The 26,331-nt window shown below is 37.7% G+C and overlaps 1 long non-coding RNA gene and 1 pseudogene across 1 annotated transcript in view; both read left to right on the top strand.

The window, feature by feature from the left end:
• The first annotated feature begins 598 nt into the window (after positions 1–598).
• On the top strand, positions 599–2,337 carry LOC128315765 (short coiled-coil protein B-like; annotated as a pseudogene).
• A 1,789-nt stretch (positions 2,338–4,126) lies between these two features.
• The window catches only part of LOC113598464 (uncharacterized), a 42,052-nt gene continuing 19,847 nt past the window's right edge, over positions 4,127–26,331 (top strand). The window contains exons 1-3 of the long non-coding RNA XR_008298306.1: positions 4,127–4,498; positions 14,713–14,888; positions 15,686–15,826. This is a non-coding gene — a long non-coding RNA (uncharacterized LOC113598464). The remainder of the gene's footprint in view (positions 4,499–14,712; positions 14,889–15,685; positions 15,827–26,331) is intronic.

The following is a 26,331-nucleotide window of genomic DNA, read 5'->3' as shown; positions in this document are numbered from 1 at the left end:
ACTTTTTTTTTTAAACTTATTATGTAGGACCTGACAATGTTCTTTTCTACCAGAACCTAAATCTTGTAAGGGCTGGTGCCCGGGGTTATATTTACATACTTAACTAACAGAAAATACTATGTATTGGCTATAAGTCATTAGCTCATGTTTGAATAAGTCCTCCCTGCCTTACCCACTCATGCTATTCAGTTCCCCAAATTTTGAAATGTCATCTGCATTGCTTACAATGGCTAAAGATGTGAGACATCCTCACATTTCCCTATCATCACCTCCCTGTTCTGCTCCCTGCTACTCCCATATGTGTCGTTCCTACTGTAACCAACCTAAAATGGATGGTATACTTATCTTTTGGCTACTGACAGTTTGGAAAAGTCTAGTGTGCCTCTGTTCTGTGCTGGTCTGCTTCAGTTATTCCAACCCAAGAGAGATGAACGTTTCTTCTTTTTCTTCCCCCTACTTACTCCAACACAGCACCAGGGACTGGAACCATAGCAGGGAACCAGTCAAAATTCTTATTTTCAAGTTGGTCCAAGTGTCAGGGCCTGAGGTATCCTCCCAAACCCTCCACCTCCTGGTGTCTCCAAAGGCAAACCATTCATCAAGAATTTTGTAGCCAAGTCCCCCAAATTTGTAACCCAAGATGATGAATGCTGACATGGCTGGAGTTGGTGCTAAAAAGCAGGTGGAACTGGAGGGGGAAAACACACACACACACCTTCTCAATCAAGTGTTGGAACTCCAACACACGCCTAAAGGGTGTATGCAGTTAAGGAAGAAAATCTGAAGAGTATATGCAGTTGAGGAAGAAAATCTGAAGCTAAAATCATAAAACCAAATTCTTGGACACTATATAGAAAATCTCATGTCATCTTCCAGTGTTTTTCAAAGTGCTGACACAAAAAGAAAAAGAAAAGTAAGGGACTCGTCTCCTTTCTGTTTTATGAGATTGCTGCCAATCCTTTTATTGTTTAACATTTGGATCAATTCCAAATGTTATAGTACCTTTTTGTGTGGCTTCGTTGAATGGGTATGAAGTTAATGTCAGATCTGGGCAAAACTAGGAGCATAATAGAAGACTTGCATGAGTGTGTATTATGAGTCTATGAAAATGTGCAAATGTATTGTAGGAACTTTATAATTAGTAATGTGTATTATTTATGAAACATGAAAACAAATGTATTTCAAATTTGCTTTGATTTATAGATTTAACACTGTCTTTTATTATAGGCATAGTAAGAGATACAAGGAAATAACCATTATGTTGTGAGAAGGTGACCAAAATCATGTACCGAATGCACAGCTTTGTCTACCCTTTCCACCATCTTGTGCCTCTTTTCTATTTGCTTCTTTTTTTTAAGTGTATTTATTTATTGAGAGAGAGAACATGCACGTGTGCCCAAGTGGAGAAGGGACAGAAAGAGGGAGAGACAGAATCCCAAGCAGGCTCTATGCTGTTAGCTGGAGCCTGACGCGAGGCTTGATCGCACAAGCAGTGAAATCATGACCTGAGTTGAAATCAAGAGTTGGACACTCAATGGACTGAACCATCCAGGTGTCCCCATCTGTTTCTCTCCTCCCCATTTCCCTTCTCCTAAGGAAAAAAAAATTGGTTTCACATTTATAAAATTTCAGTAGTTAATCATCTATGAGAGCAGCCTAACCTCTAATTGTTGAAACATAACCAAAATAAGGTACTTGCTCAGTTAGAGCTCGTTACATGGAGTAATAAAAGAGGATTGTTGGTTTCTCTTTAATCAATTAAAAACAGAGGGTGTCAAAATGAAGATTTTTCTTCAAACTGAGTTGTAAATTTGGGAAGATTTGTTGTTAAAAACTTCCTTCGCCTAAAATAATCCCCTTGGTATCTGAGAAAATGAGTGCTGGTCGTGCGTATGTTTGAAATGTAAAATTTTGAGGAAAAATAGAAATAGGTTGGAAAAAGTGCTTGGTAAACAGTAGTAACCAACTCCAAATGTTTTTACTCCAAATCTGTGTTATCTCTGGCACAGAGGAGATCTTTGGGGAACATATATGAAAGTGGATTAAGTTTGACTAACCTTATATAAACCACATCTAGAAGAGAATGGTCACAAGAGTTTGGTCTCAAGGTTTATTTGTAGTACCTGGCAGCTCAACTTTTGCAAAATCCCTTAAGAGTATATTAGTGTCAAAATCATGAATAAAATGGGAGAGTTTTACACATGTACTAATTGATACTTTCTTGTTATTTTATCTCATTACTTCTCCCCAAATTTTCTGTGAACCCTACTACCTTGCAGACTTGTAGTCATTCTTTGACAATTTTTTAAACTTTAGCTTGTAGATCCCATTAGGTAAGGGCATTAGTATCACAAAATAATGTGAAAATGTTAAATAGAAAAAGGGATCCATGAGTACAACTTATGGTTGTTAGATGTGGGCTACTTTTAATTATGGAATAATCTTATGTTTGTATTGATGCAAGATTTGATGAATGACTTCAGCTACATAAATATAGAAAATAGCCACATTGCAAACATTTTGCATCCCTTTTGTGGCCTAATATGCAAACATTTAAAATTGTGTTACAATTTTGCTTTGCTGTTTAATAAAAACCTCTTTCAGGATTAAAAAAGGAAGTCCTTGTCTTCATAAAGATTTATTCTTTTAGAAGGGTGGGGAGAACAAGAAGTAAATAAGAACATACAGGGGGTGGGGCAGAAGGATCTTACTGTATTATAATAACAGGTGAAATACCCCCATTGATAATTAGACAAATGCTGCTAATAAAATTGTAAAACTAAGACACGGATTTCAGAAAAAAGTTATTCTAGACTGAGAGAATAATAAGTAAGATCTTAAGGGGAAAGAGGGTTACTTCTCTTGTTCAAGGTCTCAAACAGTCATTTATTCATTCAACAAATATTTAATTATTTTGTTAACACCTACCACATGCTAGAAAGGGGGCTGATGTTTCAAAAGTGGACAAACATAGGGAGAGAAGGGTCAAGAGGAGTAACTAGACTTTAATTACATAAATATATATAAAATTATAATTGTAACACACGATGTGATGAGGGAGGTTGGAGAAGTGATAACTTCTAATAGAAGAATTCGAACTGTCCAGAATTGACTTTGTGGCTGAACTGACACTCCAAGTTTTAACTGAAGAATATGTGGGAGTTGCATAAGTGAGGAAGAGAAAGCATATTGACCGATAAAGAAAGATGATGAGATTTGATGGGGAGAATTTTTTCCCCCCAGATAATGGAAATACCCTGTGGGAAGTTGCTACCAGAACATTCTGGAGAACATCCCCCTTTTGTGTCATTCTGCCATGACACAAGGCGAGTTACATCACTATGCCACTCACAAATCTGTACTGGAATATTAAAATAGCACTGGGTCTCCTGTCTTTATTAAAAGAGTTGTTGGAATAAGAGACCTTGACTGTGGAGTCAAGGTGAGGAAGAAGCGTGTCAGGGAAAGTGTGTCCTGAGTGGAGCCTGAAGGGAAGGTGGAGATTTGGTATCAGAGGAAAGGTGATTGCTTCACTCACTGTGGAAGGAGTCACAGACTTAGAGAAGAGAAACTCATGGTTTAACATAATCAACCTGTTAGTCCTCCTTTAAAAAAATAATTATGGGGGCCCCTGGGTGGCTCAGTCGGTTGAGCGCCCGACTTCGGCTCAGGTCATGATCTCACGGTTTGCGAGTTCGGGCCCCACGTCGGGCTCTGTGCTAACAGCTCAGAGCTCGGAGCCTGCTTCGGATTCTGTGTCTCCCTCTCTCTCTGTCCCTCCCCCACACGTGCTCTGTCTCTCTCTGCCTCTCAAAAATAAAGAAAACTAATAAGAAAATTAAACAATAATAATTGTGGTTACCTCTTTCTTTTTCTTGGCTTTAAAAATACTCAAGGTCATCCTGCTTTCTGCTTTTATTATTTATATTCACTCCTCAGGTCTTCTACCTTGTTACTGTTTTACTATCTCTTACATCGCATCTGGCTTTCTCGCTTCCAAGAGGTAAACCTTTCAATTATACCTTGGTTAATATTCATTGCAATGACAGTTAGTCCCCTGCTTATCCATAGTTCCACTGTTTACAGTTTTATTCCTCTGGTTGACCATGCTCTGGAAGCAGATGATCCTCTTTCTGATGTATCATTAAGAAGGTCATTAGAAGCCTAACACTCTGTCACAATGCCTGTGTCACTCACCTCGCGTCATCTCATCATGTAGGCATTTTGTCATCTCACATAAGCACATGAAGAAGGGTACAATAAGATATGTGAGACAGAGAGAGACCACGTCCACAGAACTCATTACAGTATATTGTTATAATTGTTCTTTTTTTAAGTTTGTTTATTTATTATGAGAGAGAGAGGCAGAGAGAGGGAGAGAGAGAGAATCCCAAGCAGGCTCTGTGCTGACTGATGTGGTGCTCAAACTCACAAACCGTGAGATCATGACCTGAGTGGAAACCAAGAGTCAAAAAGCTTAACCGACTGAGCCACCCAGGTACCCCTATTGTTATAATTGTTCTATTTCATTACTGGTCATTATTAATCTCTTAGTGTGCCTAATTTGTAAATGAAACTTTATCATCGGTATGCATGTATAGGAAAAGCATAGTATGTATGGGGTTCAGTATCATCTTCAATTTCAGGCATGCACTGGGGGTCTTTGAAAGGTTATCCCCCATGGATGCGGGGTGGGGAGGGAGTACAGTACTATCCTTTCAGACTTACGTGTTAGCCTCTGCTTTTTTTAGTTATCTACTCTTTATAATAGCCCTTGCTTACCTGGGCTTTTTCGTAACTATTTTAGCATGGTTCCATGTGTGGTTCCTTTTCATTTCTAATTAAAAATACTTTTAATATTATTTTTATAGGATCTCATCTTGCAAATGATCATAGCATTGTTTATTCAACAGAAAAGCTTCTATTTGAAGAAGCAGAATACTTATATTTATTTTAAGTAGTCATGTAGATAAAAAATGACAAATGAGAAATTAATAGATGAGTTTTCTTTCCTTATCTATAAGGGATTTTTCCTTATCTATATAAGGTATTTTTTTCAGACAGAACAAAATATATATAGTATTATTTTATAGTAAATAGTTGTGGGCATTATATATGTGTGTGTGTGTGTGTGTGTGTGTGTGGGTGTGTATTTACTATAAAATTTACAGTAAATTTTCTGAAGGCAAAGGGTTTGTCTTATTTAGCGCTCATACTCAGCACCCAGTCCTAGTCTGGGCCCATAAAACATGTTTAATAAATGGCTACATAATAAATGGGGAAGGGCAAATGAAGAAAGGTCTGCATTGCATATCCAGGTGAAGGCTGGGATCTCATATAGATATCGTATTTTATGTGGGTTATGTTCAGATTCTTTCCTGACAAAGTCCTTTTAAATCAGTAGTTCAAACTTATGTGTCCCTCGGTGTCACCTGCGGGGCTGGGTAAAACATGGCTTGCTGGGCCCAACACCCAGAATTGCTGATTCAGGAGGTCTAACAAGTTCCCTGGCAATGCTGCTGGTCTGGGAACTTCACTTTGAGAACACCTGCATTAAATGCAATATCACAAAAGGACAGGGAAGCAGGAAGAAGCACTGAGATTTTCCCGGTCCTTTGATTAAGCATGTATTTTCCTCGTGCAGTTTGGCTCTCTAGTTGGGCTGCATAACCCTCTCTTGATTTCATCTACTGATTTCTATGTTCATCTCAATCATGAATAGGATTAAGATTTTGAGGGGAGATTAACCTTTGATTTGTTTTTAAGTTTCTTTATTGAGAGAGAGAGAGAGAGAGAGAGAGAGAGAGAGAGAGAGAGACAGAGTGCATAAGCAGGGGAGGGGCAGAGAGAGAGAGAGGGAGAGAGAGAGAATCCCAAGCAGGCTTCCCACTGTCAGCACAGAGCCCGATATGGGGCTCAGACACACGAACCATGAGATCATGACCTGAGCCGAAGTCAACAGCTGGACACTTAACCAACGGAGACACCCAGGCACCCCTGATTTTTTATTTTATTTTTTTTAACCGTGAAAACAAACGTAGAAGATGAAAATCTGCTCGACTTTAGCTACTTCTACACAGATGAAATAATCGCTACTCCTGGGTCTTTCCAGAGAAGTGAGAATGAGGTTGTAATAACTTTACAGATTGAATTAACTAAAAAATAATGTGCATATAATAATTCTATGAGGTAGCACATCTAGTCAGTGAGGGCAGGATGGCTTATTTAATAAATGTATTCAGAATATTGGTTGACTTTTATCTCATACAATCAACATAAATTCTAGTATCAGTTCAATGTTTTAAAAGGTATAGAGACTTGAAGAAAATAAAAGTTCACCTTAAAAATTCCAATTTACTTTGGTGATTTATTTCTGTATATAGTACTTTAGTATTCTTGGATAGGAAAAGCTTTTCTAAACATGAACTCATGAAAGCAACCCTAAAAGAATATTGATGGGTTCGAGTAGGTAAAAAACCAACCAAACAAACACACAAAGAAGTACTCTGTCGAAAACCACAATAAACAAACCCGCTGGTAGAAAGGAAAACGTTATTGCAAACTTTCTAAAGTATATTTTAACTGTTTATATGACAAAGTCTTGGAGATTTTACCTTTTGACAGATTTCAAATAAATTATTCTAGAGAAATATTTATGGATGTACGTAAGCGGAAAAGGTAAGGATTCACAACACAGACGGTTAATGACAGCAAACCACTGACAACAGCAATAGAGAATTAAGTCTGTGAATGAGGGACAAGGCTGTATGAGTGTCAAATAGCAGTTGAAAGGTGTTGTACATAAATACTACCTGAAATATATGGTCACAATATAGTGTCATGAGAAAAGCAGGGCACAAAGTTACATGTGCAAAATGATTCTCTTTTTGTTTTTGAAATATCTGTTTTTGGGATATAGATTGGAAAAAAACATGAATCAAAATCTTTAAAGTGTTTGCTTACTCTGCATTGTAGGATTACATGTGATTTTCTCCTTTTGAATTACCTGTTTCCTGAATACTTTGCAACAAATTTGTCTTATTTTTAAAATTAAACAATGTGAAACAATTTGCAAACTTGTATTCATTTTTGTCTCACAAATAGTTACATAAAACCCCTCTTGACCCCATCCAAACACTCAGCTTTGAATTCTTTCATTATGTAGAGGGGAAAAGTTGAGAATTTATCTCTGGGTCCTTAGGAATTTTCTCTATGCAGTTCAAAGTGGATTTGGTTGGCTGGCCAATATAAACTCCACTCCATGGCCCTCTGTCCCCCCTGTCCATGTTGCTATGCGAAGACATAAAAATCTAACTCTCCATAATTACTTTACATGTTGGCCCAGAGAAAGGGTTTCAGAGGAGGTATCTAAACTGTGCTTCTCTTGTATCTGTTTTGCTTTGTAACCCTCTTTCCCTTAATTGAGAAAAGAAAAATGAAAAATAAAGAATTTTGCTGGTTTGGAAAATACTTGTAGAGATCACCGCCTTCAACTGTGCGTGTTCTTGCTGTCTGTTATGGTCCATTCGATAAACATGGTATTCAACGGCCAGGCGGTTGTTGATATATTTGGCAACGCTGATAACGTGATCTATGTTTAGGAGGAAGTAGCTGCGTCATTCGGTGGGGGCAGAGGTTTTCTCAAAGCAATTGTTCCCTTCTCAAGGAAAAGTTAGGTCATTGAACCTGAAGTTCTCACTCTGAGTCTGAGCATTTTCATTTTGTCATCTGTACTTTTTTCTGTTGCTTTTATTGGAATTTTAGATTAATCTTTGGGCTTGTTCTCAGAAGCTGCAAGCACTAACTGAAAAGAAATGCAAACCTGGTCAATTCTGACTTTCAGGGTATAATTAGAGTAATGAGGAAAATTATAATCAGAGTAATAAGGAAAATATGCATCTTAGCATATTTCTTAAATATCCACCGATCACAGCTTTTAGTGTTTTCATTTGGGATCTGCAAGTTTAAAAACATATATACACAAAAAAGCCTTGAATCTCAAAGTTCTCTCTTACATATATATATATATACACACACGCATATATATGTATACACACACACACACACATATATATAGTCACACACACACACACATATATATATGTGTTATATACATACAAAAACATAGTCTGCATGTAATCTGTGTGTGTGAGGTATACAAACACACACACGGACTAGAGAGAGACAATATATGTGTATGTATGTAAGCCTGTGTGTGTGTGTGTGTGTATGTATGTATTTACACACACATACACAGATGTATATATTGTATATACATGTATATATATGTATATATATATTCACATATATAACAATATATATGCACAGACTATATGTACATATGTGCATCTATAAATGATGTGTGCATTCTTATATTTACACAATATATGTATATGAATATATGATCTCTCTTTATACATAGTCCTTGTAGAGGGATTTGAACACATTTTATCAAATAAAAGTGTTTGGACATCAAAGGGCATGAAGTCTGGGACAACACAATGCCTTGTAGTGGCCAGCTGAGTTTTAAATGGATTTCTAGCATTTTTCTTGAGAGGTAGTTCCACTATCTAATAGTTTTCATTGGGAGGGAGATCCCCAGATAGGCTTAAGTTTCCTCTTCTAAACTGATTTTATTAAGCCACATCACCCCTCCAAAGCTGAGTAATTCCTCTCCTCTTGGCATTTCCATTGTTACAGGGGAAGGCAACAACCAGCTCCTCAGCTGTCATCAGGATATTTTTAGCTTTTCTGATCTTCCTTTTTAAGTGGGATACGTACATATACACACATATGCAGATCACACTTATGTAGTCACCACCATGGCTTTATTTGGCATTTACAGAACATCCAAATGTTATCACTATTTCAGATGTGCTATTACTATTTCAGAAATAAGATTCCAGTGTTCTGTAAACTCATGAGAAGCCATTTTTGCTTGCCTTTGTGTGGTGAATCGTTTATGTTCACAAGAGGCCGCTAACAATATACTAGCTTTCACTCACATTTTGTAGAAGTTGGTTATATGTGTGACGAGGCAGAGTCTAACAATCTCTAAGCTTGTTTATGACGAGTTTGGGCTGGAGAAGATACAAAGAAAGTGGAATATATAATAAATGCCTTCAACCCCATTCAGTTCCATTAGGAATGGAATTTTTTTTCATGGGGAAGATAGATACGTTTACTCACCTTCTCGAAAGAGACATTTGAAATCGGTTAGGGGAGTTGGGACCTATAGCCTCTACTATCATGGCAGGAAGCTGTTATTATTTTTAAATGATTTACAAGTATTTCCCTATTTCCTGACATTTTTAGTTTCACAGTGTCTGATTTTGGGTTTTAAGCTAGCTCATTGATGGGGAAAGAAAATGAAACTGTGCTTACCTCTCTGTCCTCCTCTCCTTTCTCTTCCTTTGGCCTCCATTTTCTTCCATTACTCCTTTTTCCCTCCTGCTCCTCTGCTTTCTTCCCATACTCCTTTGCTGACTCAAACCTCAGTTCCTCCTTTTTCCTCTCCCCGGCCCTTTCCCTTCTCCCTCTCTGATTTTTTCCAGTTCTCCCTTAAGGAGATTTATTTTTGACCTTCAAGCACCATATTGCTGTCAGTCCTTGGGTTTCCCCACCTGGGGATTATTTCCTAGGCCCTCCAGGAGGAACTCTGAGGAAGGAAGGATCTTTTCTCTTATGCTCAGATCACTTCTGTATCATAGCATGGTCTGGGTACTAGATGATCTAAAGTAAATGGAAAAGATATCCTAGAAGTCTGTGCATATAAAAAAAAATATTGAAATTTAATACGATGACCTCAGAAGTATTTTGGTTATGACCAGCCTCTTTAAAATACATTAGGTAACATCTCTCTAATTAGAAATAATTTAAAATATATAGAGATATCTTAAGAAAGCATATTTACTTTGAGTGAGAATTGATGTGTTCTGTTGTTATTTTTAATCAACTTTTGTCTAGCCATCCTGGTCTACTCTAAGAACTGTGAATGTTGTACAACTTATTATTAGTTATGGCTTTCTGAAATTTGAAATTGAGACCATAATCACAAATGACTAAAATACCTAATTTTTTCTCCTATTTTTATTTGTTCATCCAGGTTTTAGGAGTTTATTGTTATCTTGAGGGGAGGGGTTCTACCATTAAAAACTCATTAAATTATTTTGAGGCACCTGGGTGGCTCAGTCGGTTAAGTGTCTGACTCTTGGTTTCAGCACAGGTCATGATCTCATGATTTGAAGGTTTGAGCCCTGTGTCATACTCTTCACTGACAGTGTGGAGCCTGCTCAGAATTCTCTCCCTCTTTCTCTTTCTCTACCTCTCCCCTCTCTTGTTCTTTCAAAATAAATAATCCTAAAAATTTTTTTTTTTAATTTCATTAAATTATTTCAACCCAAACTGCTTGATAACTATTTTGGACACTAGTAATTACCAAATCAGCTAGGAAAATAGTTTATTTCCTTTATGTTGATTCAGTGAATAATTTTCACATTGCAAGACAAGTCGGTTGTGTTCTGTGATTGTGTTGACATCTATACCTTGTCTCTTCCCCATCTTAACTGGGTGTTCTTGGGAAAGTCACTTAGCCTTTTTGTGTTTGTTTCCTCTTCATAAAGAAGGATAAAACCATAGAAACAAATTCATATGGGTGCTTCCATGATTAAGTGAGGTAATCTATGAAAGCACGTTGAATACTACCTGACACATTATAAGTGTTCCGATGATAAAGATGGGAATTCAGATACTGACTACATCCCGAGTAACCCTGTTTCACAGAAGAAAAGCTCTATGTGTGCCAAAGATTAAGATTCGTAGTATACTGTTACTTTTTTAAAAATTTCTTTTAATGTTTATTTATTTTTGAAAGAGAGAGAGTGTAAGCGGGGGAGGGGCAGAGGGAAAGGGACAAACAAAATCCGAAGCAGGCTCCAGCTCTGAGCTGTCAGCACAGAGCCCAGCGTGAGGCTCGAACTCGAGAATTGGGAGATCATGACCTGGGCCGAAGTCAGATGCTTAACTGACTGAGTCACCCAGGCATCCCCAAATTCACAGTGTAAAGTTTAAGGAATCTGTTTACAAGGTAAGTAGAGAAAACAAGAACAAAAACAAAATGCAGTTCCTAGGAGGCCCATTAAATTACATACTTATCTGTTCAATTTTAAGTCCAACCCCTTTAATCAGTTTCCACGACACATGTGTCAGCCGACATACCTGCAAGGTGACTCACCTTATTCCAATTAAACTAGATTGAGATTAAAAACAAACAAGCCAACAGCTGGAATGTGACATGTGGGTCAGACTCTTCCGAGTCCAGTGGGGTAACTCCACGGAGATCAGAATGCTCTTCAAAAACCAACAACCAATTGGCACATGTCTCCAGGCATGCTTGGAGTCTACAGGGCCAAATGGTAGAGTGTCCTGGCAGGGCCCAAAATTCTTCCTTGATGACACAGAAAAGAAAACTTTCAAAGCAGTTATGTAACCCGAGAGAACACAATGCATCCACTGTATGCATCCTGGGGCTGTCCATGCAGACATTATTTCTATATTTTTCTCTTCTGTAAACTTCAACACTAAAGATCAACATCATTTCAAGTAAACATCCTTTCTACTTTTTCTTTGCAAAAACATGCCGCAGAGAACACAAGTTATTCATTTTTCTGGCTAAAGAAGGCATTCCTATTTTAATGGTCAATTATATCATAATCTGAATTTGCCACAAGTCTTCTTTTTTATATTTAAACACTCTTTGCACTGTTTTATTTTTTAATCCTTAAATATAAAAGTAAAGTCTAGAACATGTACAAAACAATTGCTCATCTTATGAAACCTCATTAGGGAAGCAGTTTTTATTCACTCCATACTGTTGGCATTTCTCAATTTCAGTAATCATTAATATTTTTAAAAGCTGCCAGCAGATGCTTACATTTCTTTTAGAAACTATTTCCGTCAAAGACAGATTTCAATTACGTCTTTAACTCTTACTGTCATTTCCGTATTGTTTTCAAAGTATTACTAATTCCTCCAAGTTCATTTGTATTCTGTGAGATTCTTCTTGCATCCAAGCAACTCTCCTTGTAAAGTGACTTTTGCATGTGTGTATGACATTCAGAACATAACCCTGCATGTACTTAAAAAATAATTTTCATGAAACTACTCAAAAAGAAACTTGAACTCTGGGAACAAATAGTGGTTCTTTTGAAAATTCTCTCATCTATGGCACCCTGACTATCAAAACAATTTAGATGTCTCTGTCTTGACAAAACTTTAAAAAAATGTTGATTCTTTTCTGTTTTTATTTTTATTTTTGATTCTTTGTTTGTTTTTAGAAGGACACAACTCTTAAAACAGAAAATGTAAAAGAAGAAAATAAAAACCTCCCCAAACAACCATGGGACAACCAAGGCAATAAGGTGCTAACTCAGTAAATACAAATTTGCGTAATACTTCAGATTTGGGCAGTTAGCCAAAGACCTAGTGAGGCAATCTGCTGATTCTGATGCAAATGAAAAACTCGAATGACTCCTTACATTCATCTTGACTGAGAAAACCATTACAGACTCTTTCACTTCCCCTTTTCCTTATGAAGCATATCTTTGAGATTGACACATGCAGAATTGTTAAGAATATATTTATGTAAAGTATACAGTTCTTCTATGACAGCAACTGCAGCTAAGAGTTTAAGGGAGTGTGCTTGGGGTGGAGAGGTGAAATGTGTGAGGGGGGACCTGATCATGCATGACTGAGAAGTAATCCAACAGTGTAATGATGGGTACATAGGCTACACCAGCTGTGGGCTCAGACACTTTGCAGTTGTGCCATTTGGGTTCTGTTAATCTTTCTCTGCTGCGGGCTCCTCCTCATCAAAAAGGGGATATGAGTATTAATGTCTGTCTCAGAAAGTTGTTATGAAGATTACATAAATTCAGTTTCATAAAATATATAAAGTGCTCCAAACAGTGTCTACTGTTCATGTTCTATGTAAGTTTTTATTTTTAATAGATTTGTTTATTTATTTATTTATTTATTTATTAAGAGAGGGACAGAGAGAGCATGAGCAGGGGCAGGTCAGTGAGAGAGGGAGACAGCGAATCCTAAGCAGGTTTCGGATGTCAGTGCAGAGCCTGAGGTGGGGCTCTATCCCACGAACCCATGAGATCATGACCTGAGCTGAGATCAAGAGTTGGATGCTTAACCAACTTAACCACGCAGGTGCTCCAACAGACTAACTTTTTAGAGCAGTTTGAGGTTCACAGGAAAATTGAGATTTCCTATATGCCCTTTGTCCCATATATGCCTAGCCTCCCCCAATCTACGTCATTCACTGGAATGTTGTATTTGTTATGACTGATGAACCTGCACTGTCACATCATTATCCCCCAAAGTGTATAGCTTACGTTAGGGTTCACTGTTGGTGTTGTACATTATGTGGGTTTTGACATATGTATTAGGGCATTATTTTAATAATCAAAAGTGGTTTGAGTGTTAGGGGCTAAATTGTGACACTTTTGTTACAGATGGAAGGAAATTTGGGGGGATTGTTAATGAAATTCCTTTCTATGAGGAAACTGGTAGTTCTTCCTCAAGTCCCTACACCACCCACTGGAAGTTATGATGGAGTCATCAATTAGTGGTCAAACATACATGACCTAATGGGGAAAAATGTGGTTTTTGTAAGAAGAAATCATGGTGACTGGGCCACTATGGTTCTTTGGAAGGTCACAACAAAAGGGAAGGAGTAAAGTTTCAACTTTAGAAAAAGTAAATGAAAGTCTTCATATCAATGAAGATAACATTTTGATGTTATTGTATTTTGTAGAAGGAGGTGAATTAAATTTTGGTGAATTGTTTATGGTGAATTCTAACAAAAATTAACTGTATTATTTTGGAGAAAGGAGAACAATGGTATGGAACTCATTGCCTGGGAGGAGACTAGGTTGAAAACCCAAATTAATGTAAGATCAATTTAGATAAATTCAAAAATTACCAATCTATACTAAGGGAAGACAGAGATTTACTCACTTTCACCCTGATGTAGATACTTGTACAAACATAACCAATATCTTTATCTTTCATAGTGATACCTCTCAACAGACTGCCATATTAACCTTCAAAGTGTGCTTGCCTCAGTCAACTGAAGCAAAGACATACAGAAACAGACCCGATTGAGAAAATGTTCTTAAAAAAAAAAAAACCTACGGAAAAAAGACAAAGCTCATTCCCTCCTTTAGCTCAGAGAAAAAAAATACTGGGACAAAAAATGAAGGAGAATTACGTGCATGTTACAAACTTGAAAAGCATAAATATGTGTCACAGATTTAGAATGTTCTATAATGAAGTTCTGATACACCTCATCTATCTATCTGCACCAAGCTTATGGTGAAGACACAGAACACTTGTCTGTGTTCTGAAATAGTCCAAATTTCTGTTCCTTTATTGTCCAATATGTGTGCACGCGTGGGTGCATGGGGGACAGGAGGGAATGCATGTGTGCTTTTGTGTAATTCTATATTTCATGATTCTGAACTGGAATTGAACAGATACTGGAGCTTGTTACTGTTCATGTCACTTTCTTGGTGTCTACTTAGGCAAATACTCAAGGCTTAATAGAAATTGAATCCTTTTAATGCAATGCTGCTGAGGACGCTTTGCTTCCTTCCAATATGCTATGTGACATGTGACTCACTTGCTTTCCGTATTATCCAGGGAAATGCTGGTTCCTTCCTCAGGAGTCTTCTGTGTCCTACTGTGAGGCAGTATGAGGAGAGTAGGGCCATTAAACTTGTTTGGACTGAGAGAATCACTTTCTGCCTGGTTGGAGTCTAAGAAGAAACACTATGGAGCTTCACGAATGGAGTGGCCAGACTGCCCGGGGAACATTGGTAAACCCACTGTTACCCTCCTTCCTGCTCCCCTCACCCTCTGCCCAGAGGATTCGGCGGCCAAAGTGGTGTCCCATTTACTCGTGCCCCATAACGTGTGGAGTGCGCTAACAGTATCTGCAATGAAACATTATGCTTTCTGGATAATTGCTCTGATCACTTCTATCATTTCTTATTAAAAATGTATATATAGCTCTTAAAGAGGGAAGAGGAGGGAGAGCTGGGGGAGGAAACTGCATTTTAGAGGTGTGCTGGTTGCTTAATTTTTTTTTCCATTTATTTAATCATCACTTTAATATTTCCTTATAATTCACATTTTAATAAAACCACACCGAGGGTCAGAGAGGTCGACTAATTTACACACAGTGCATGGCTAGGAAGCCGAGCCAGTGATCTCTCTATTTCACAGTAAGTTCCACAAAGTGCCGAATTAAGTCCTCAGTAACACCAGCCAAGAAACACTGCATTAATTATATGGATGGTTCATGCAGGGTAGTTTTTGGGTCTGAATTATATGCATCTTTGGCATACCTTTTTTTTTTTTTTTTTTTTTTTTTTTTTTTTTTACTTTGTGTGGAGAACTGGAGATTCGTTAACCACTATACAAGACTGAAGACCGGACATTAAAAAAAAAAAAAAATAAACAACAAAAAAAAGATAATGTTTAAATTCATAAATGTGTGAATGTTTTGGCATACACCGAGATAGGCTTTCAACTTCCTTTCACCTTACCTTTCTTCCACAGCTTAATTACACACTTTTTTTTTTATTGAGGCAACAAATTCTTTCCTCTTTAGATCTGTACCCCACAACAACCCAGAGCTCAGAACATAAACAAAGACACATTTGGAAGCTCCTGCGGAGACCGATATCCAAGATCAACAGATCCTGCAATTTGCTACTTCCTCCTCCCCCCCTTCTCCTCCGAGGGGGCTTATGTAAGTCTCCCCTGGGGCGATGCATGTATGGTTTTACAGAGATGACTGAAAGCTATGGCTGGAGCAGTTATATTAGACCTCCGTAAAGGAGTAAATGGGTAATACTTAACGTTCAGTAAGCTCATTTATAGGATCCCAAATATTAATAAATGAGTGCAATCGACACAGTCTGACACCAACACGTTGGAATTTATGACTTGTAACAGCAGAGGCAATGAATCTGCCAAAGCATCTTTTCAACGTTTTAATATAATTGGGAAGCCTGAAGCCACTAAACTATCTATGAATTTCCTGTATTTGCCCTGATTTGCTCTTGAACATCCACAAAGTCTGGAGCCTCATATAAAACTTTAGAAAGGGGGTTGGTAGTAGAGCTTTTCTTTTAATGTTTGGAACTTGCGACAGCGCGTGTGTTGCAATTTCCGGGCAGTTTAGTACCATTAGAGCAAAAGCCGGATAAATCCGGCTTCCTATTTTCACCTTGTAGAATTCTATATTAAGGGCCACGAACGAAGAAACACATATCAGATGAGCAGCTTGTCCTTTAAAGTGAAAAGCTCCCTTCACCGGGACATTCAGAACCTTCCCAAAATGGACTTGTTTTCAGCTTGTTCATCTTTTCCTCCTCCCGACTGTTTTTTTTTTTTTTAAAGTTTCATGTCCATGTTTGGTGACAATTTATTACTTGAAGTCATCTTCCAAGAGCGAGCCGGAAATGTCTTTGTAAAACAGTCCGAACAAACTTCATGTGCAAAACAAACGCATCGCGGATCAGTAGGGACAGTTCCTAAGCAGAATGTGTTTTAAAAGTTTGCCCGGAAGAATGCTGCGTGGAGCCTGGAACATATTTTCTCGTAGGATGTTATGAATGGTTGTCAGTTCTAAGGTCAGGGCTTTGAGGCCATTTGTCTTGTGAAGTAGCCGCACTGTAGAACTGTTTTATTCATGCTGTTTTGTGCTAATTTAGGATACTATTATGTATCCTTTTATCCTAATAGGATACATCGCCTATTAGGACAGTGGATCCAGCGTGCTGGATAGCATCATATGCATGATAGAGTAACCCAGCTCCAGCATCAGTGAACTTCTATTATTCCCCCCTTAGAGGGTAAGGACTGCGACATGGGTGCATAAATTAGAATAATACATGATTCTAATGATGATCATGATCTGCCCAAGGATCAAGTTGTGCAGTTTGGGGTAAACTCCCCCCATTTTCCTTATATACATACGTAAGTAAGAGTCTTCTGGTGTCACCATGTTAGGTTGGGTTCGTGTTATGATTCATCAGCCGTGTGATCCTGGGGAAACACCCGTCTTGGGAAAACATTACCAGCATTTGGCTTATACACTCCTTCTCTACCTTTCCTTGCTTCCTGCTCCTTTAGGACTCTGCATCTGCTTTTCTCTATCTGTCCTCCGGCTCGCTGTCAGGGCTAGGGTTGTACAGCACACTGGCCAACTCGTTGTGGCTTAAGCAGACTTCTCAGGTGGCTCTAAAGGACACGGAGACCAGGAATCACTGGACCACCAGTTGTGCACGTAAAGGATGTCCCGGCCCCTCCCGCTTCACCAACAATCAGCATCGTTTGCTGTCTGCCTACCCTGCTTCTGCTTTTCCCAGTGTCCTAAATCCTTTCCGTTCTGCTGTGAGCGAACATGCTGGGAGACCGCCCTTTCTTCTCTTAGACATCCTTATAGAGATGTAGGCTTGGTTCAGACACTGTGCTGTGGCTCCATTTCACTACGTAGAGTTTTCTAGAGGGAAAAGCCTTCCTCCTCTTTGGTCGCCATCCTCACCATTTATACTCAAGAAGGTACATGGGGATTAGAGCACAACATGCAGTTAATGAAAAGAACAATAAATACTTGGTCGAGTGGCTAAAAGCTACCACAATTTGACTAAAATAGATGGCTGTATTAAATCAGTAAATCTCCGTTTCTGAGCAGGCCAACATGGCCTTGCCCAGTGGAGCAAAAGCAGGATGCCGGGTCCTGCCCTGGGACCTCAGGAATGGAGGTGGATCATATTTCAGAGGGGGACAGTGTGAGCATCAGAGTTAGCAGAAGTAAGGGCAAGGGGAAAAGGTATCTTACTAGTTTCACATCTGCGTTAGGAGAGTTCTTTAGAGATCTCTTTTGAAGATCCAAAGGTCATGCCTCAGTAAGTCTTAAGGCTCTTGGAATCTAGCATATTGCCAGAGGAAATTTAGTGCCATTTTACAAATCATAAAGGTAATTTAGGCAAAGAGGAGTGGAATAAGCATTTGTAATTTGTGCTTTTTAAACTGCGATAGTGAAATCCATCCAGTGGATAACAATTAGCATTAAAAAGGGAATGGAAAAAAATCAAAGCAAATTGCATTCGGTAAGAGTTAAATTTATTTCGTGGACTTTTGTTTCAGTGACGTAGACATGCATTCTGAGTCATGATGTAAAATGCATCTTCCACTGAGGGTTTTGGTCAAAACTTTAAAAGCTATTGCTCTGTGCTAATGGTTTATGTAAGATGTATAAATAGTCATTTTTTATAGGCTAGAGTTAGAGGAATAAGACATATGGGTACAGATTATGGCCTCTCAGGTTCTATGCCTACAGTAAAGGCTAGTTTCCTCAGGGGGAGAAAAGCCAGTAGACTTGGGGCAAGTAATTAAATGTCTAAACTGCTCAAAGGCATATATAAGATAGAACCACTTATCCTGTGACATTATTCTATTCTGTAAAAACTAAACTCTTGTAAATCAACAAGCAACACTATTAACTAATAAATCATTGTTCAAATAAAACTCAGAAAATATTTAAGTAAATATGCCAGTATACTCAGATATTTTCTTATTAAACTTTAATCATTCCTCAGCCTGTTTTTTTCACTCCTAGAAATAAGTACAAACTTGGTCCGAATGATTTTTTTTTTCCTCCTTTGGGCTGGTCTGCCACTTTTATATTTAGCTTTCTTCTTCTGTCTCCTTTTTGTCAAAATTCTCTGTTTTCCTCTCTCCACGCCTTTTGCTCCAATCAGAAGTGAGAGAGAAATGGGATGGTCTTTTTCTCTTACGATGGTCTTTTTCTAATCAAGAGTAATTGTCTTCCATATCAGTATTTCTTTTCTCTTAGCCCCCTTTGAAGCCTGAAGCTAGTATAAAAGCTAATTTGAAATTAGCATACAATCGGGTTCCTTATTAGTCTCTATAGGCATGTTTTTGCAGATGTATAGCTTGGCCAGGGTCACAGATCCCTGACAGAAAATTGCTTCTTTTTAAAGGGCCCAAGCACATATTTCTTTAGAATATATAAAAATATTGCTCAAAGAACAATATGGCATTTAAGGGGAGATATGAATTGATTGTCTCATAGTACACTTACAGAAACACCTTCTGTTTCATCTTATGTACCTGTCGAAATAAATAGCAAAATGACTAAAAAATTGTGCCTTTAAAAAATTAATGGTGATTATGTCCCGATCAAGTACAACCTTGTATTTTGACTGTCTGTGGGGAAAGTATGTCAAAATAGAATTTGGTATGTAGGAAATGTCAGTGAATTAGACCAAGCTTTTTCTCTACAAGATCCTTCTTGAATTATCTATCTAAACATTTTTTTTTTAATTTAACCAACTATCACTAGTACCTACGTCAGAAAATTTCACTCTGGGGTCTATTTACCATCTCAAATTTTATGTAAAATATATGAGTATCTACAGTTTTTAATGACTTATTTTTTTTAATGTGTTAATATGTAATTGGAATGCACCCATCCTAAAAGATGATTTCTATGAGCTATGACAATTATATACACCTGTGTAGTTACTACTTAAAATAATATATAAAAGATTTCCATCATCCAGAGTTCCCTGGGCACCTTTTCCAATCAATTTCCTATGCACCACAGAGCAACTACCACTAGAAATTAGTTTTGGTTATTTTTGGAAGACATCTTAATGGAACCATACGATAGATATTCATTTTTGTCTAATTCTAATGTTTGCTAATTTCATTATGTTATTACATCTATCAGTACTTAGTTCCTCTTCACTGTTGAGCAGTATTCTCCCATATGACTATACCAGATTTCAACTGTCTTTTTTTTTTTTTTTCTATTGATGGACCTTTGACTTGCTTTTCACTATCATAAATAAAGGTGCTATGACCATTCTTTTACATGTATTTTTGTGGACATACCTTTTAGTTTTTAGGGGGAGACGTGTAACTACCTAGGAGTGGAATTGTAGGCTCTTTTGGTAGGTATGTTAACTTTATTAGAAACAGGTCTGTGGTTTTTAATAAACTCTCAAAAAGAGCTTTACATCCCAAATTTAATTTTTTTAAGAAACATTGCTTTTAGGGCATGAGTGCAGATGTTTTTGGTTATTTTAAAGTCTTTTCTCACTTCTCCTTAGGCTTCACTTACTGTAAAATGAGTGCTGGACTATGTCTTATGTCTATAATGCATTAGTGCATCGGTACCTGTTGAAATGAAATGTTTTTAATAAGTTCTTGGATAATAACTGATTCATATAATAGAAGAAACCCACTAGAATATAAAGTTCATAAGGACGGAAGCATTGTTGTCTTCACTGCTGTAACCCAAGCACTAAGATCCTACTTGCACAGAGTAGGTGTTCAATAAACATGTGCAAAATGAATGAATGAATGAATGAATGAATGAATGAATGAATGAAGTACTAGGAATATGTTGGGAGGCATTGTAGTCACTTTTAAATAGCGTTTCCCTTAATTCTCACAGCCAATCTTTGAGTTAATTCCTCTTATTACTTTTAATGAGTGAAGAAATCTGGCACCGAGAGGTTAGGTAACATGCCCATTGTCACATGGCAAACAAGCTAGGATTTGAATCCAGGTGGTGTCACTGCAAAGCCAACAATTTCAGCTCATTAAAAAAGACTACACGTCTGTGTGTCTCTTGCTTTTTAAGTTTTGTTTCAAGAAGTCAAAATAGCCTTCTCATATTTTCTAGCTGTATCTTTTTGGAAGGAAAAATCCTGGATAGGAAATTCCACTCACTGGTTTAGGATGGTAATGGTATTCGTCCATTTTTAATTCTCATAATTAAATGGATTTTCCTTGAAATTACATTCTGGTTTATTTCTATAATGGAAGTAGGGGTCCCACTTCACTTTTATTATAGATAAAGGATATGAAAGTCCTCATACATAGTTCTTGAATATGTTTGTTTTCTCTTATCTTATTTTCTCTTGCATCATTTCAGGTAAGGCTGAAAGTTTTGGTGTTTTTTATGTAGGTTAAGAAGAATGTTGAATCTGAAGTGCATGACTGCTGTTACGAAGGCTGTATTATATAGTCCTTTGTGGTGTCATGGGTTTTGGGACATTGTGATAGGATGGTATCATCCATTTTCATAATTCTTAGTCATTCCTCATTACTAAGCTTTGTTTAACTTATTTTTTTAAACTTATTTTTATTTTTCATTTGAGAGAGAGGAGGAGAGAGAGAAAGAGAAAGAGAGAGAGAACATGAGCAGGGGAGAGGGGCAGAGGGAGAGAGAGAGAAAGAGAATCCTAAGAAGGCTGCATGCTGCAACCCTATGTGGGGCTAGATCTAACGACCCTGAGATCATGACTTGAGCCAAAGTCAAGTGTCAGACACTCAACTGACTGAGCCACCCAAACACCCCTCATTACTAAAGTTTTTAGTAGTGTAATTCTCCGTCTCCTCAGTCTTTCTCAGGTTACTGTGGTCCCCCCCTAGCTTCCAAGGAGTTTGAAGATGGGTCAGTACATTGTAACAAACTGGCTTCGTCTACAGATGGTGAATTTGTTTTCTGTTTAAAAAAGCTCATCCCTCACTATCTCTGCAGAACTTCCTCATATCTGATTTCTGCTTCTGATTATTTTAACAGAAAGATTTAAATAGTGCATTCTGATTAATATTTATCTCTATGTAGCCAAACCAGGACCAGATAGGCTTCAAAATGGCATCTGTTAATGAAATTGCTTCCCAATTATTATATTAGGTGGAGACCTACCCCCATTGGTAAGACATAATGACCTCACATCTCTCCACTGTATCATGTAATGCTCACGAGTCTCCCGTGAGTGCTTTAGAGGCAGTTCCCTTTTCCTGTAGTGAGGCAGAGATAAACAAGATTTTGAGGCTAGAAAACAGTGACCAGAAATTGGTTTATATGCCTAAATGTGCTAATCGTATTTGCTTTTGCCAAAGTGAAAATAAATAAAGGCAACCTCATTTAAAATGGAGTTGGGCAGCCCATTAGAGGGAGCTTTCATGAGCTACCACTCATCATACTAAGCACACTTTACGTTTCCCAATAGAAAGACGCTTACTTTACATACCCAACACGAGGAAAGAAGAATTTCTCCTTGCCCAACAACAGCCCAGCCAATGAAAACTCAGCAAAACAGCCCTACCCAATTCCTTCCTTTCCCTTATAAAAGCAAGCCACTCTCCTGTATCTTGCCTATGGTTTCCCATATTTGCTTGTCCCAAAGTGCTATTCCTCTGCTATTTCTGAATAAACTCTATTTGCTGGTAAAATAACGGCTCTTTTGTTTTTTAAGATCAACATCACCAATAAGGAAAATTCTCCTGTCAAAATTTTATGTGCTTTTATATCTCTTTTGCAGAATGCTTTAACGATATGAAAAATGATCTGTACCAAGAAAAACTTACCAGTCCTTAGGCTTCTTAGCTTAGTTCACAAAGAAAGTAGATCTGAAATTCTTTAAAATTAGGTCCATTTTCTATTCCAAGGATAAGGCTGCAAAACAGTCCCCAATTCATTAATATCTGTCATTCTAAGTGACAATTAAAAGCAATATTTCTTAAGCGACAGTCCCAAATAAAAGTGCTATGAATTAAAAAAATAATTTGTTGTTTTTAATCTAATCACTTCCTTCTTCTTATAGATTAGTCCACAAAATAAAACCAGAGCTGTTATTTTACCTAATACTCTCAAATGCCAAACAAGATTATGATTCCTTGCTTATGATCTCCTGTAATTCTAACCAATTCTGTGAAAGCACAGAGCTATTTTGGCATTTCACGTTTCTGCTGCTTCATCATCAAAGCCAAGCTCTTTTGCTGCAGCCTCTTACCACATTCATAGCACATACATCTCTGAACAACCGTGTTTTCAGTCGTCTTTTCAACAGAGGACTCTAATCTTGTGATTCTCAAATGCCATACCAAATTTAGGTTTTGCTGACACTTCCCTGATTTTCTAGGATTTAAAACATTTTCAAATAAAGTTTTGAAGCAAATGATGACAAGGTGTTTTCATGCTTATATAACCCATCTCAGAGCTATTCCAGACTCAAGATGGAATCATAACCCTGTACCAAATAGAAGAGAGAACAGCACGTTATTCTGGTAATCAGAGCAGTAGTGTTTTCAGGTGTTCGGTGTCATTCTACCAACCAACAGGGAAGCCAAAGAGCAAGAAGTTAATGTGGATGTTTTAAAATAAAGGTGTAGACATGCTGTTTTTGTTTGAGCTTTTGAATGTGTGTTTTAATACAAATAATACATTGAAATTCTGTGCACTGAAATGAGGGAACTTGATGAAAGACTTTTGTCAGATTTAGCCTGGGGGTAGAGATGCCACCGACCAGTGACATTGTTTAAGAACTGCCGGGAACCAGATGGTGAGGTCTGAGTTGGGAGAGTTAAGGACACGGTTGACTCTATACATGCGAAAGAAAGAGAATAATTCACCAAATGTATTTCTCAGTCACAAACTTTAAAGTACTTAAAAAAAAAGCACTTTTACGTACTGATTCATTAACTTTGTATGTGTAGATAGAGGTTGTGTGGTTAGAATTATTTGCTTGTGGAATTTGAGGTGATACTTTCAATAGGGTTGTTTGAAGTGTAAATAAAATTGAGCAAAGCTACAGGATTTATATAGCAATTTAAGGGTAATGGGTGTTTTTATATGTACTATCACTTTTTTATCCTTCTCATAAGACATTCCGGTAGGTCTAAATTATCATCCCTAATTTATAGCGAAGAACACTGAGGTTCAGTTGCCCAGAATTGTACAGCCAAAAGAGGTGACACGTATGTCCTTACTTAAACCCATGACTGGAGAGGTCATGCATTGAATCTCTTTATTGTATGTTCTATTTTCTTTTTTGCCTTATGCTTCCTATGTTTCTTTTGTTTCAGATTTTTTTCCCCAGCTTTCTTAAAATCACTGAAGACTTTAGATCTTGCTCCCCAGGGAGTGTGTATAGGCTTGTACATAACGTTTATTTCTGGATGGTTTATTGCAGATATAGGATGGCATGTCAATTAGATTGCACACTATTTGACTTTAGGAAAATTACATTCAAGTTAAGACTTTGCCCATTTTATGGGAGCTGGACTGTGCCACAATACCTGTGCAACTGGGATTGCTAGATACTGGGAACTGATCCAGCTGGGACCAGTTCGAATGACAGAGGTGGTATATGAGGCCCAAGTTTTAAGAATTTGGCTTTAAGAATTTTCAGTTGAGTAAAATGAAGCTCAGATTGGGTAAGCTAGGCTATAATCGTGTCTTGAGTCCAGCTGGCAAAATTGATCACCTTTCAAGGATTCCTTTAATGGGTATGAAGTGGTACAACTCTTAATTCTGGAGTAATGCTATGAAGGTACACTGTGGAGACTGTTTGTCTTGCTTTGTGCCCTCTGCTGGGTCACACTTATTAGCCATGTGACCTGGGAAAAGATATTTATCCTTTGCTGCTTCGGTTTTTATTTTAATAAGCTTCATCAGATTGCTGTGAAGATAAAAGGAAATAAGACATGTAAAGTTCTTGGAACAGTGTCTAAAACAAGGTAAACATTGAGCAGAGGTTATTTATTATTATTATTATTATTATTATTACAGTAGTAGTAGTATTTAATTGGGGGTAGTATAACTGGCAAAAGCAGCAAAGGAACCAAGGGGAGGGGGGAAGTAAGTGCACGAGGATGATAGTTTCCAAGTAGGTTTTGAATGCTAAGATTATCTGAGGGACAAGGTAGACATCTAGCTTTGTGCATTGAGCCAACATTAGAGAACAGATAAATTGAAAACACACTGACATTGAGGAGGAACCTTGGTGATGCTATTGAACAGACTCAAGGAGCAGTGTAGAAACCTAAGAGGCTGTGCTGGACTGAGGGCCTGGACCTGAGTGGTCTTAAGCTGGACCAGCTTGTATGAAGAATAGCATGTGGGGCACCTGGGTGGCTCAGTCAGTTAAGCATCCGACTCTCAATTTTGGCTCATGTCATGATCTCACAGTTTGAGTTTTGCATTGACTGTGTAGAGCCTGCTTGGGATTCTCTGTCTCCCTCTCTCTCTGTCTCTCCCCCACTCGCTATGTCTCTGTCTCCAAAAATAAACATTAAAAAAATAAAAATTAAAAAAGAAAACAATCTGAAAAAAGGAAAAGGATAGCATGATTTGAGCCTACAAAATACTTGTAGACCTGTAAGTTGCATCTTCACATTGGCCTGAGAATCAGGATAGGATTAAGTTGGGATGCCTACCTGTGGGAGTCTGAAGGGAAGAAAAAGGCTGGAGTCTTGGAGATGAGCTGAAAATGAAGTGCTAAATTCTTATCTATGAACACTAATCACAGGAGAGTTCACAGGAGGAAGAATAAATCAATAAAGTGGGAGAAATTCACTGTAGTTATGGTGGAACCAGAGCTGAGTCTTAGGTGATGAATAAGATTTGTGTGAAGAATAAGCAGAGGAAAAGAGGGAGTAAAAATGGTCAGAGGCCTTGAGACTGGGGTGAGGGTGAGGCCTATTCGTAAGTTAGTAGTGCTCTTGTTCTGATTCATACACAGTTGTGGATAAAATGTCCTCAAGTAGGAAAGACTGGATTAGGAAGTATTTTTATCAACCTGGCACAGAATGACAAGGAAAGCAAAGGGAGTCATTAATGGTTCTTAAGAGAGAAGTGACATATAACACCCAAAACCAGGAATTACACATCACATAAAATAGTGTTCAAAGAAAAATAGTTTGAGAAACAGTAAGACAATGGAAAACCATTTTCTGAATACCAACATGACATGTATGATATAATTTATTTTATTATTACAATCTTGTGTTTAGGTGCTAATGTGACAATTTTCCTGAAAAAGGAACTGAGATTTAGAGAGGTAAAGTGACATGCCCAAGGATCAGATCCAGGTGTGCTTGATTCCAAAGCATGCTCTGTTTTCCTGTGCTGGGTCGTTGTCCACAACATAAAGGAGGTGGGGAAAAGCTAGAATGAACCATGCAATCAGGGATGAAAGTCCAGATGAAAGAAGGGGCATGGGACAAATACAGCTTCCTCAATAAAAGGTAGCTTTCCTTCTCTTTCTTTTCCAACCATAGTGTTTATATCTTTCTTGTTGCCAGTCTCATTCATCTTGTATTTAAGATATTCTTATACCTGTCTTATCCTTACTATCCTTACTCCTGCTGATTGTGTATGTTTTGTTTTGGTTTTGTTTTTATTTGTATTTTTTTTTCCTGAGT

The sequence above is a fragment of the Acinonyx jubatus genome, chromosome B2, assembly GCF_027475565.1.
Source record: "Acinonyx jubatus isolate Ajub_Pintada_27869175 chromosome B2, VMU_Ajub_asm_v1.0, whole genome shotgun sequence".
Lineage (NCBI taxonomy): Eukaryota > Metazoa > Chordata > Mammalia > Carnivora > Felidae > Acinonyx > Acinonyx jubatus.
Note: the sequence above shows the minus strand (reverse complement) of the source record. Positions and strands in the feature narration are given on the sequence as shown.